The sequence below is a fragment of the Mirounga angustirostris genome, unplaced genomic scaffold (assembly GCF_029215605.1).
Source record: "Mirounga angustirostris isolate CCGP_5_RB_7025 unplaced genomic scaffold, mMirAng1.0.hap1 SCAF_4, whole genome shotgun sequence".
Lineage (NCBI taxonomy): Eukaryota > Metazoa > Chordata > Mammalia > Carnivora > Phocidae > Mirounga > Mirounga angustirostris.
In genome coordinates this window covers 27,582,021-27,590,967 of record NW_026991712.1, presented here as the reverse complement: position 1 = coordinate 27,590,967, position 8,947 = coordinate 27,582,021, and the positions used below count along the sequence as shown (strand labels likewise).

Sequence of the window (8,947 nt, the reverse complement as noted above, 5' to 3'; positions counted from 1 at the left end):
TGAGAAGACTGGGTACTAAAGAGTTCATTTTTTTAATACTAGGCATTTTGGTTGAATCTTGCCTTTACTTTCATTATGATATCTGTATTATAAACATGGTATGAATTCTGAATGAGAAGTGAGCTGAGAGGAGTAAGGGGTGGAAAATGGGAAAGAGAAACCACAAAAAATTAGAAAAGCTAACTTGACACAGCTTGTTGAATAGCTTAAATTTAGGCAATATGTATGTTCTAGGTTGGCCATTTTAATCCCATTTTCAGTATGAATAGTTTCGATTTTTAAATGCTCAGGGAATATCTATATTATCTTCTAACCAAGGATCCTTAAATTATGAGGAAGACAGGTAGCTAAATTAATAATTAAGTATGATTTGTAGATTCCCCGCCTTATTCAAATTGGAGCATAGCACAACTTGTGGAGAGTAAAGGATAGAGTTTATACTCTACAATTTTTGTGATTTCATTTTTCTCCCTCACACACTGGTCTTTTCTTTTTTACCCCCCATTAAGAAGAGGGAAGTCTCAGCACAGTTAACAGCACTCGCACAAAAAAATAGTTGAAAAATGCAACTTCTTAAACTTTATTTTTAGAACACAAGCAAGCATTTCACTACTTCTTAAAAAGTTCCACATTAATGAAGTCAGCTGCTGACATGAGAACCAGTCTGTTTGGGGCCAATATTGATACATTTATAAATAAATCTACTTAGGTTAGGAAGAAATTGGTACCCTCACATTATTTTTAGATTATTTTTCTATATTTACAAATCAGTAAAAATATACATACCTCCCTAGATACATATATATATATATACATTTTAACCTATTTTTGAGATTATAAATTATCCACTTCTTTCCATGCTATATGAACAGATGACCATTGGTTTATTGTCATTGCTGAAATGTGCTATGTATCTATGTGTCCCTTCTGTCTAGTGTCCACGGGGAGCCATTGTTCCATTCACTAATACATTAATTGCCAAAGTCTACTGTCTTATCCTCATAATCTATTGGTACAATATTCAGATTGTTTTCAAATAAAGTTGAGCTTCTACTGCTACATGGCACTGGTATAGAAGGTTGAGTAATACTGGAACTATTAGCACCTAAGTTTGATCTAGATAGCATATTTCCATGGGTAAGTTTGTGTCAAAAATCTCTAACAGATTAGTGTAAACTGTGAAATCATATCTTCATTCTGGTCTCTCTCATTTCCTTCTTCTCTTTTTTCCTTTCACTGTTCCTTGCCTCTACCCTCTTTTTTCCCTTGGTACAACCTGAACCAGTGAATTCTCTTTGTATCAAAATGTAATAACTGCTTTCAGACCTAAATTGCCAGACCAATATTTTGACCATGAAAAAGACATATTGATCTATCTTTAGATTATCAGTCCATAAAATTAAACCTACAGAATTTTTCATTAATTTAAAAATATCACCTATATGTTTAAAGCTTATGTATCAGAAAAATTAGATGCTGGGAGGCTAACTAAAGGAACCAATGATTAATAAATGCATTTGGTTTCAGTCTGATGTGCACTTTTGGTACTCTACAAGTTACATTACTGCAATTTTATAATAAAATCATAACATTCCTACAATAATGAAATTTCAATTTTTTTAAATTCTAAAACCAAAATGAATATGCATAGACTAAATAATGCAAAGATTAATTTTATTTATTTTTTATTATTTTTTATTTATTTAAAATTTTATTTTAATTAGCAAACCTGGGGGGAGGGGGGAGCCACATTAGGACTCAGAGACAAAGGTGGAGACCCAAAAATCAGCTGGTTTTTCCTTGTCATGCCGGAGCAGAATTTCAACCCGACCACATCCATTCCAACTCTGGAGACAATTTACTCTTTAAATCCTGATCCAGGTACGTTGGTTGCAAACTGGCTTCACTTCATCCAAGGACCTAGCTCTAGGGCTTTTATGGCATCCTCAAGTTTGAGCATCCCTCGTTCCTGTCGCTGGCGGTACCATTCGGCCATGGACTGGAGCATCCACTTGGCCCTGAGCTTATACAAGTAAGAGCCATAAACCACGATCTCCGTGAGCTCCGAGGATTTCAGAACCTTTAGCTCGAGCATGACTTTGCTCACTTGCTCGATGTACGGGATTCGAGATCCAGCTGGGCCAAACATAGCTTCCAAGAGCTGCATCTGGACCTGCAACACCTCGGGATCTTTCAAGTCTTCGGGAGCTTTCACCCACGGTGGAATATCTTTCGTTCTGGTAGCGTCCCCATCTGGACTGCCTCAAAACTAACCATGCTCCAACCTAAGCTAGGCCTGAGTCCCAAAGATTAATTTTAATTATTAATAATACAATGAATGATAAGTAATATTACCTTTGACTAAGATCACCGTGTATATCTTTTTCTCATAAATACAGTAATTTTAATAATGTGAAGGAAATGACAGTAAAGAGTTAAAATAGAAAAAGCAAATCAGGGCTGAGTATATATTTAAGTTGCATAGCAAACTACGAAAGCAACAAAATGAGAAAGTAAATTCCTTGAAATCACAAGAGTTCTTAAAACAAGAGATACAAAAGCATGTATTTTTAGAAAGATTAAAAAGTCAAAATATCAAGATTTTAGAAAATAGAATATTCATACAAAAGTGTGTTGCATATTTAGTGGACAATGTATATCTAACAGTTATATTTTGCCTTTATTTCACTAATTTGAATGTGAAGTATATTTGAAATTTCAGTTTCATAAGAGAAAACATAAATACTTAAATGTATGTTATACTGAGTATAACCAACCAAATAGGATGATAGAGGGATAAGAAGATAATGCCAAATGTAAGGTTACTTTTACTTAGCATGTTTTACTATTTCTATTTTATTCTCTTTTTCCATCCAATCTTATTTCACTTAGCATAATACTCTCTAGCTCCATCCATGTCATTGCTTGGCAAGATTTAATTTTTTATAGCTGAATAATATTCCATTATATAAATATATTATTTCTTTTTCCACTCATCAGTAAATGGACATCTGGATTCTTTCCATAATTTGGCTATTGTTGATAAAGTATCATGTTTTTTTTTTTTAAAGATGGAAAATAGGACCAAAAAAAAAAGGTAAAAAAAAAAAAATAGGACCTCAAAGAAATCATACAATGTCATGAAAAAGGCAACAATGGGGGAAAAAAAACAAAGAGACATTATAAAACAAATAAAATATGGTTGTCAAAATTAAAAATGTAATGAGTGGTTATGTTAAATGGGACAAGATCATACCCCCATGATAAAGATACTTAAAAATACATTGATCTCCAAAAAAATACATTGATGGTTCTGTAACAAAGGAACACAGAAGACAACTGAAAGAGTTCTCAATGGCCAAAGCTGGGACAATTTGACCACCAAAATGAAGTAGGTATAACATCTCAAAACATAACATGAATATCCATGAGTTGATACTGATGTACATACATAATTGAATAAATAAATTAATGGGAGAGAAGAGACAAATCTTTGATGCAGAAGAATTCCAAATCATTTTTGTAGATACTCTGCCCTTAAAGTGAGGATTCTAAACACCCACTCTTTAAGTCTTGGTTGTGCATACTGACTTCTTTCTGACAAGTACAGTGTGGAAAAGTGATCAAAGCCTAACTTTGTAGAAGTCTGACAAACAATACTTCAGCCAGGTGATCTAGATCAGTATCTACAGTGTAAATCATGTTGATGGTATGCACCCTTGATGTGATGAGTTGAAAATCTCCGTTTACCTCTGTGGTCTTTCTCCCAGAAATCTATAACCCCAATCTAATCACAAAACAAATGCCCTATAAATAAAAATATAGGCACATCTTGCAAAATACTTGGCCAGTATTTTTTTAAAGATTTTATTTATTTATTTGTCAGAGAGAGAGAGAGAGGGCACAAGCAGGGGAAGCAGCAGACAGAGCAGGCAGAGGGAGATGCAGGCTCCCCATTGAGTAAAGACCCCAATGAGATGTGGGACCGGATCTGTCCTGGGATAATGACCTGAGCCAAAAGCAGACGCTTAACTGAGACTTCCAAGTGTCCCAATACTAGGCCAGTATTGCTCAAGACTGTAAAGGTCATCAAAAACAAGAAAAGTCTGAGAAACAAGAGGAGTTTATGGAGACATGATGACATAAGATAATGTGGTATCCTGGATGGGATCTTGGACTAGAAAAAGACTTCAGGTAAAACCAAAAAAATTACAATAAACTATGGATTTGAGTCAATAATAATGTATCAATATCAATATTGGTTCATTAATTTTAAGAAATTTAACATACCAGGGGCGCCTGGGTGGCTCAGTCTGTTAAGGGTTCAACTCTTGATTTCCACTCAGGTCATGATCTCAGGGTCCTGAGATCAAGCCTTGAGTCAGGCTCTGCACTAAGCATGGAATCTCTTTGTCTCTCTCCCTGCCCCCGCTTGCATGCGTGTTCTCTCTCTCTCTCTTTCCCTCTCTCTCTCTCAAATAAATAAATAAAATCTTAAAAAAAAAGGAAATGCAACACACCAATATATGAATAATAAAGGAAACTGAGTAAGACAGTATGTGTGAACTCCACTACCTTCTTAATTTTTCTGTAAATCTAAAACTGTTCTTTAAAATCTATCAATCTAATAAAATAGAGACCAGAAATAGCCTTATTTTGATTTTGATAAATTGACTTTTAAAAAAGATCAAAGGCATTCAGTAGAGAAAGAATAGTATTTTCAACATATTCTGTTGGAAAAACTGGGTACCTATATGCAAAAAGTTAACACTGATGCATACTCCACACTGCATAAAAATGTATTCAAATTGCTCCTAGATATATATGTGAAGTTTAAAATTATAAGACTTGAAAATTTGATAGGACTTGTCATCCTTAAAAATTATTTATGATAGGACTAAACTCTTTAATCTCTCCAGAAATGGGGTAATATTTTGTTTTGGTCTATAGAGACAATTGGGAGACTTGTACTTCATTTTTCATACCATAATAATCCTCACTTTAAGGGTTGGGAAAGTATGTGCAGATATGCTTGGGACTAAATATATATGTTCCAGTTGTATTCCAGAACTGGAGAAATAGACACAAGGAAAATAAACACCAATGTGTCCACTGAGAAACAGATCTAAGCCAAAACACCATTAATCTGATTTCTGAAAATTTCTAACTGGTGGAACTCAACGACATTTGCGTTTTCAGGAGTTAGTTCAAATTCTGAGCCAGTGTGCAGCAATCCCATAAAATTGTGATTTCTCTTGTTTCCCATATAATTATGTTACCCAATGGATAGTCACACTGTTAAATGATTATTTGGGAAAGACCAAGAGGAGAACTTAGAATATAAATTTCAGCAATCATACCAGAATCATTTCTCAAATTAACTCATTCTCCCCCATTAAAGAGACTCTGAGTCTTAAATTGGGAATAAATTCCTATGATCTTTTGTTAAAAATCTTAAAAAGATTTTCTACTTACACAGATCACGAAGACTTTTAGAGACTGTCCATCTCTTCAGTCTTAAGGAGACCAAGATTAATTTGCCAGTAACATTAAACATTTCTACTTACCAAAACATTCTATAAAAAATGAAATCTTCCCAAGCAGTGACATGGATGGAGCTAGAGAGTATTATGCTAAGTGAAATAAGTCAGTCAGAGAAAGAGAAATACCATATGACTTCACTCTTATGTGGAATTTAAGAAGCAAAACAAATGAACATAGGGGAAAACAGAGAGAGAGCCAAACCAGGAAACACACTCTTAACTGTAAAAAACAAACTGATGGTTACTGGAGGGCCTGTGGGTGGGGGTATGGGTTAAATGGGTGATGGGTGTTAAAGAGGGCACTTGTGATGAGCACTGGGTGTTGTATGTAAGTGATGAATCACTAGATTCTATACCTGAAACTAATATGCGCTGTGTAATAACTAGCTGGAATATAAATAAAAACTTGGAGAAACAAAAAGAAAAGGAAAAAATATGCTAGTATTTTATGCATTCTAAATTGTCCTATGGATGTTAATTCTTTGGGCTTTTGTTCCTGCCTTTTTTGGGTTCGTTTCTTGATCTTGTTTTAAATCTTTCAAGATAAGCTCCATCATTTTATTGATTCTGTAGTTTGTCTTTCAGTTGTAGGTGTGTTTCTACAACTTGCTTCCTACAGAGTTCAAGAAACTTTGCTTGCACTTTGCTTGCTTCCTACAGAGTTCAAGAAACTTCACAAGTCCTTAGTCAGTTTCTGTAGTAATTCTTTGGCTGTATATTCCAGCACTAAGTGTAGGTTGTAAATTTTGAACTCTGATTATAAAATTCATATGTTTCAGATATAAGTCTTCAATTTCTCTCAAAGGAGTAAGTTTTTAAAGCTCAAAATCACAGGTAGATGACAAACACCATTGGTATCCCTCTAGCTAAAGGTGTGGGTTAAGTATGTTGGTTGATTTACTAATTTCTTTTTAAGTTGAGTAACAGCACTTCAAAATTTGAGGAATGTCACTCACATTTCCCTTAGGTGAAGACATAAAGTCATTCAATGGTCTCAGTCAATCAAATTCCATGGTTTACAGTACTCTGGGCTCTTCTTAGGATGTCAATATGCTCTTTCCTCTGTAGTTTTGAGTTCCTTCTCTATTTCTAGCACTTGTTATTTCACTTTATTTTTAACTGTAAGAGTCTGGTTGCAGTTTTGTTGTTTGACTGCTGACATATTTCAAGTCCAAGACTTCCTTGTATATCTCTTGTCCCACACCTTAGCAAGCCCACTTACAAGTCCACAGACTCCTTCCCTTGGTTCTGGTGGAAAGTTCAAACCACACAAAATCCAGGACAATGAGTGGGGACTCTAAACCTGAAACTACCCTCTAATCACTATAAAATTCCAAGCCATTTGTTCCTCTTTGTTCTATTTTTAAAAATATTTTATTTATTTATTTGTCAGAGAGAGAGAGAGAGCACAAGCATGGGGAGCAGCAGAGGGAGAGGGAGAAGCAGACTTCCCGCTGAGCAGGGAGCCCGATGCAGGGCTGGATCCCAGGACCCTGGGATCATGACCAGAGCTGAAGGTAGACACTTAACCTACCAAGCCACCCAGGTGTCCCTCCTCTTTGCTCTTTTCAGTCACTTTTATACTTTAGTGTAAGTCTGCCTTACTTTCCCAAGAAAACCTTATAATGTGAGTAATAAATGTTTTATACCTCTTGGTACTTGGATAGCATCATCTATCTCAATATTTGAACTGAATTCTGGATTCTGGGTTGATCTTGCTTTCCACTGGGCAACCACAAGACACTAATCCAGGTGTAGCTTAGGAGTAATTTTCATATTAATTTATACGGTGGCAGGGGCCCAAAGGTCATGCCATTATTTTGTTGGACACAAATGTACAAATATTTTCAATTTCAATCGTTAGTTTTAGAAGGTAAAATAAACAATGAAATATATTGCATTTCATCCATTATATTGACAAAAGTAAAAAAGATAATATGGTATATAATTAACATTGTAAAGTGAGCACTCTCCTTCATTGCTGATGGGATAGCAAATTAGTACCTTTCTGAAGCCAATTTGTTAATATTTGAAAGATGCATTTATAATGAGAAACACAAAAGATGTAGGGGGGAAATGTCCACAACTGGACAAGGGGAAGGAAGTGACTAAGCCCCCAAATATTTTAAAACTCTTTAACTCTGAAAATAAACTTTAAAAAATGGTAAAATAAAAAAAATGATAAAATCAAAGGAACACAATTTAGGCATATGCTAAAAAAGTATGTCGTAATTGAATCTAATATTGTATAATATATCTAATATGTTTGCTGCAATGTCAGGTCCTTACAGATAATGAACAAAATGATAATTTTGCTTCTAAAGAATGTTTTCGTGGGAAATCAAGTTTTATAAACAAGGGCTTTCTTTGTTTATTCTCCTTTTAAAATATAGCGTATAGTCCAGAGAGAGAGACATCTTTCAGGGTAGTAAGATCATGCGTTCATCCAATGAAATTAATGATTTAATTTCTGCTGCATTCTTTGACAATAAAATTTTTGCATTTTATTTTATTATTTTTTAAAGATTTTATTTATTTTTGACAGAGGAAGACACAGCGAGAGAGGGAACACAAGCAGGGGAATGGGAGAGGGAGAAGCAGGCTTCCTGCTGAGCAGGGAGCCTGATGTGGGGCTGGATCCCAGGACTCTGGGATCATGACCTGACCGAAGGCAGACGCTTAACGACTGAGCCACCCAGGCACCCAAAATTTTTGCATTTTAATGTGTGGGCTGATTCACATGAACCTTCCAGTGAAAAATATAAAATATATTACTGTGATTTCACACTACCCACTACAGAGAAACTCTAAGTCTTCATTTTTCATTTTATTTCATTATCTTCTGCTCAGAAATATCCAGTGACCTATGTTTGGAAACAGTTTGTGGAAAATGTGTGCATCAGAATTTGGAACATTAGGAAGTTCATGTAACATCAGTCCATCTTAGTCACCAGTATGTAGAAAAAAACAAATTGCATCCTGTCACAGCTGCCTAATATTTTGGTAGAGATAGGATCATCAAGTTAAGCAGAAGTGTTTTGTGTCTATGTAAAACAATTTAGGGAGGTAAAACAATAATCACAAGGTGTTCATATAAAATGAATAAATGTGATTATGTTTAATGAATTTAGTTCATTCTGAATACAACAGCACTTTTTTTTTTCTTTTTCAAATTTTTATTTAAATTCTAGTTAGTTAACATATAGTGTAATACTGTTTCCGGGAGTAGTACAGCACTTTCTTTTATTTTACTTTTTTAAAGATTTATTTATTTTTGAGAGAGAGAGACAGGGAGAGAGCAGGGGGTGGGGGAAGAAGCAGAGCGAGAGGGAGAGAGAATCCAAGCAGACTCCATGCTGAGCATGGAGCCCAACATGGGACTCAATCTCACATCCCTGATCTCA

General features: G+C 34.9%; 1 pseudogene; it reads right to left on the bottom strand.

Moving 5' to 3' along the window:
* Positions 1-1,903: 1,903 nt before the first annotated feature.
* On the bottom strand, positions 1,904-2,253 carry LOC123860493 (developmental pluripotency-associated 5 protein-like; annotated as a pseudogene).
* Positions 2,254-8,947: the final 6,694 nt, after the last annotated feature.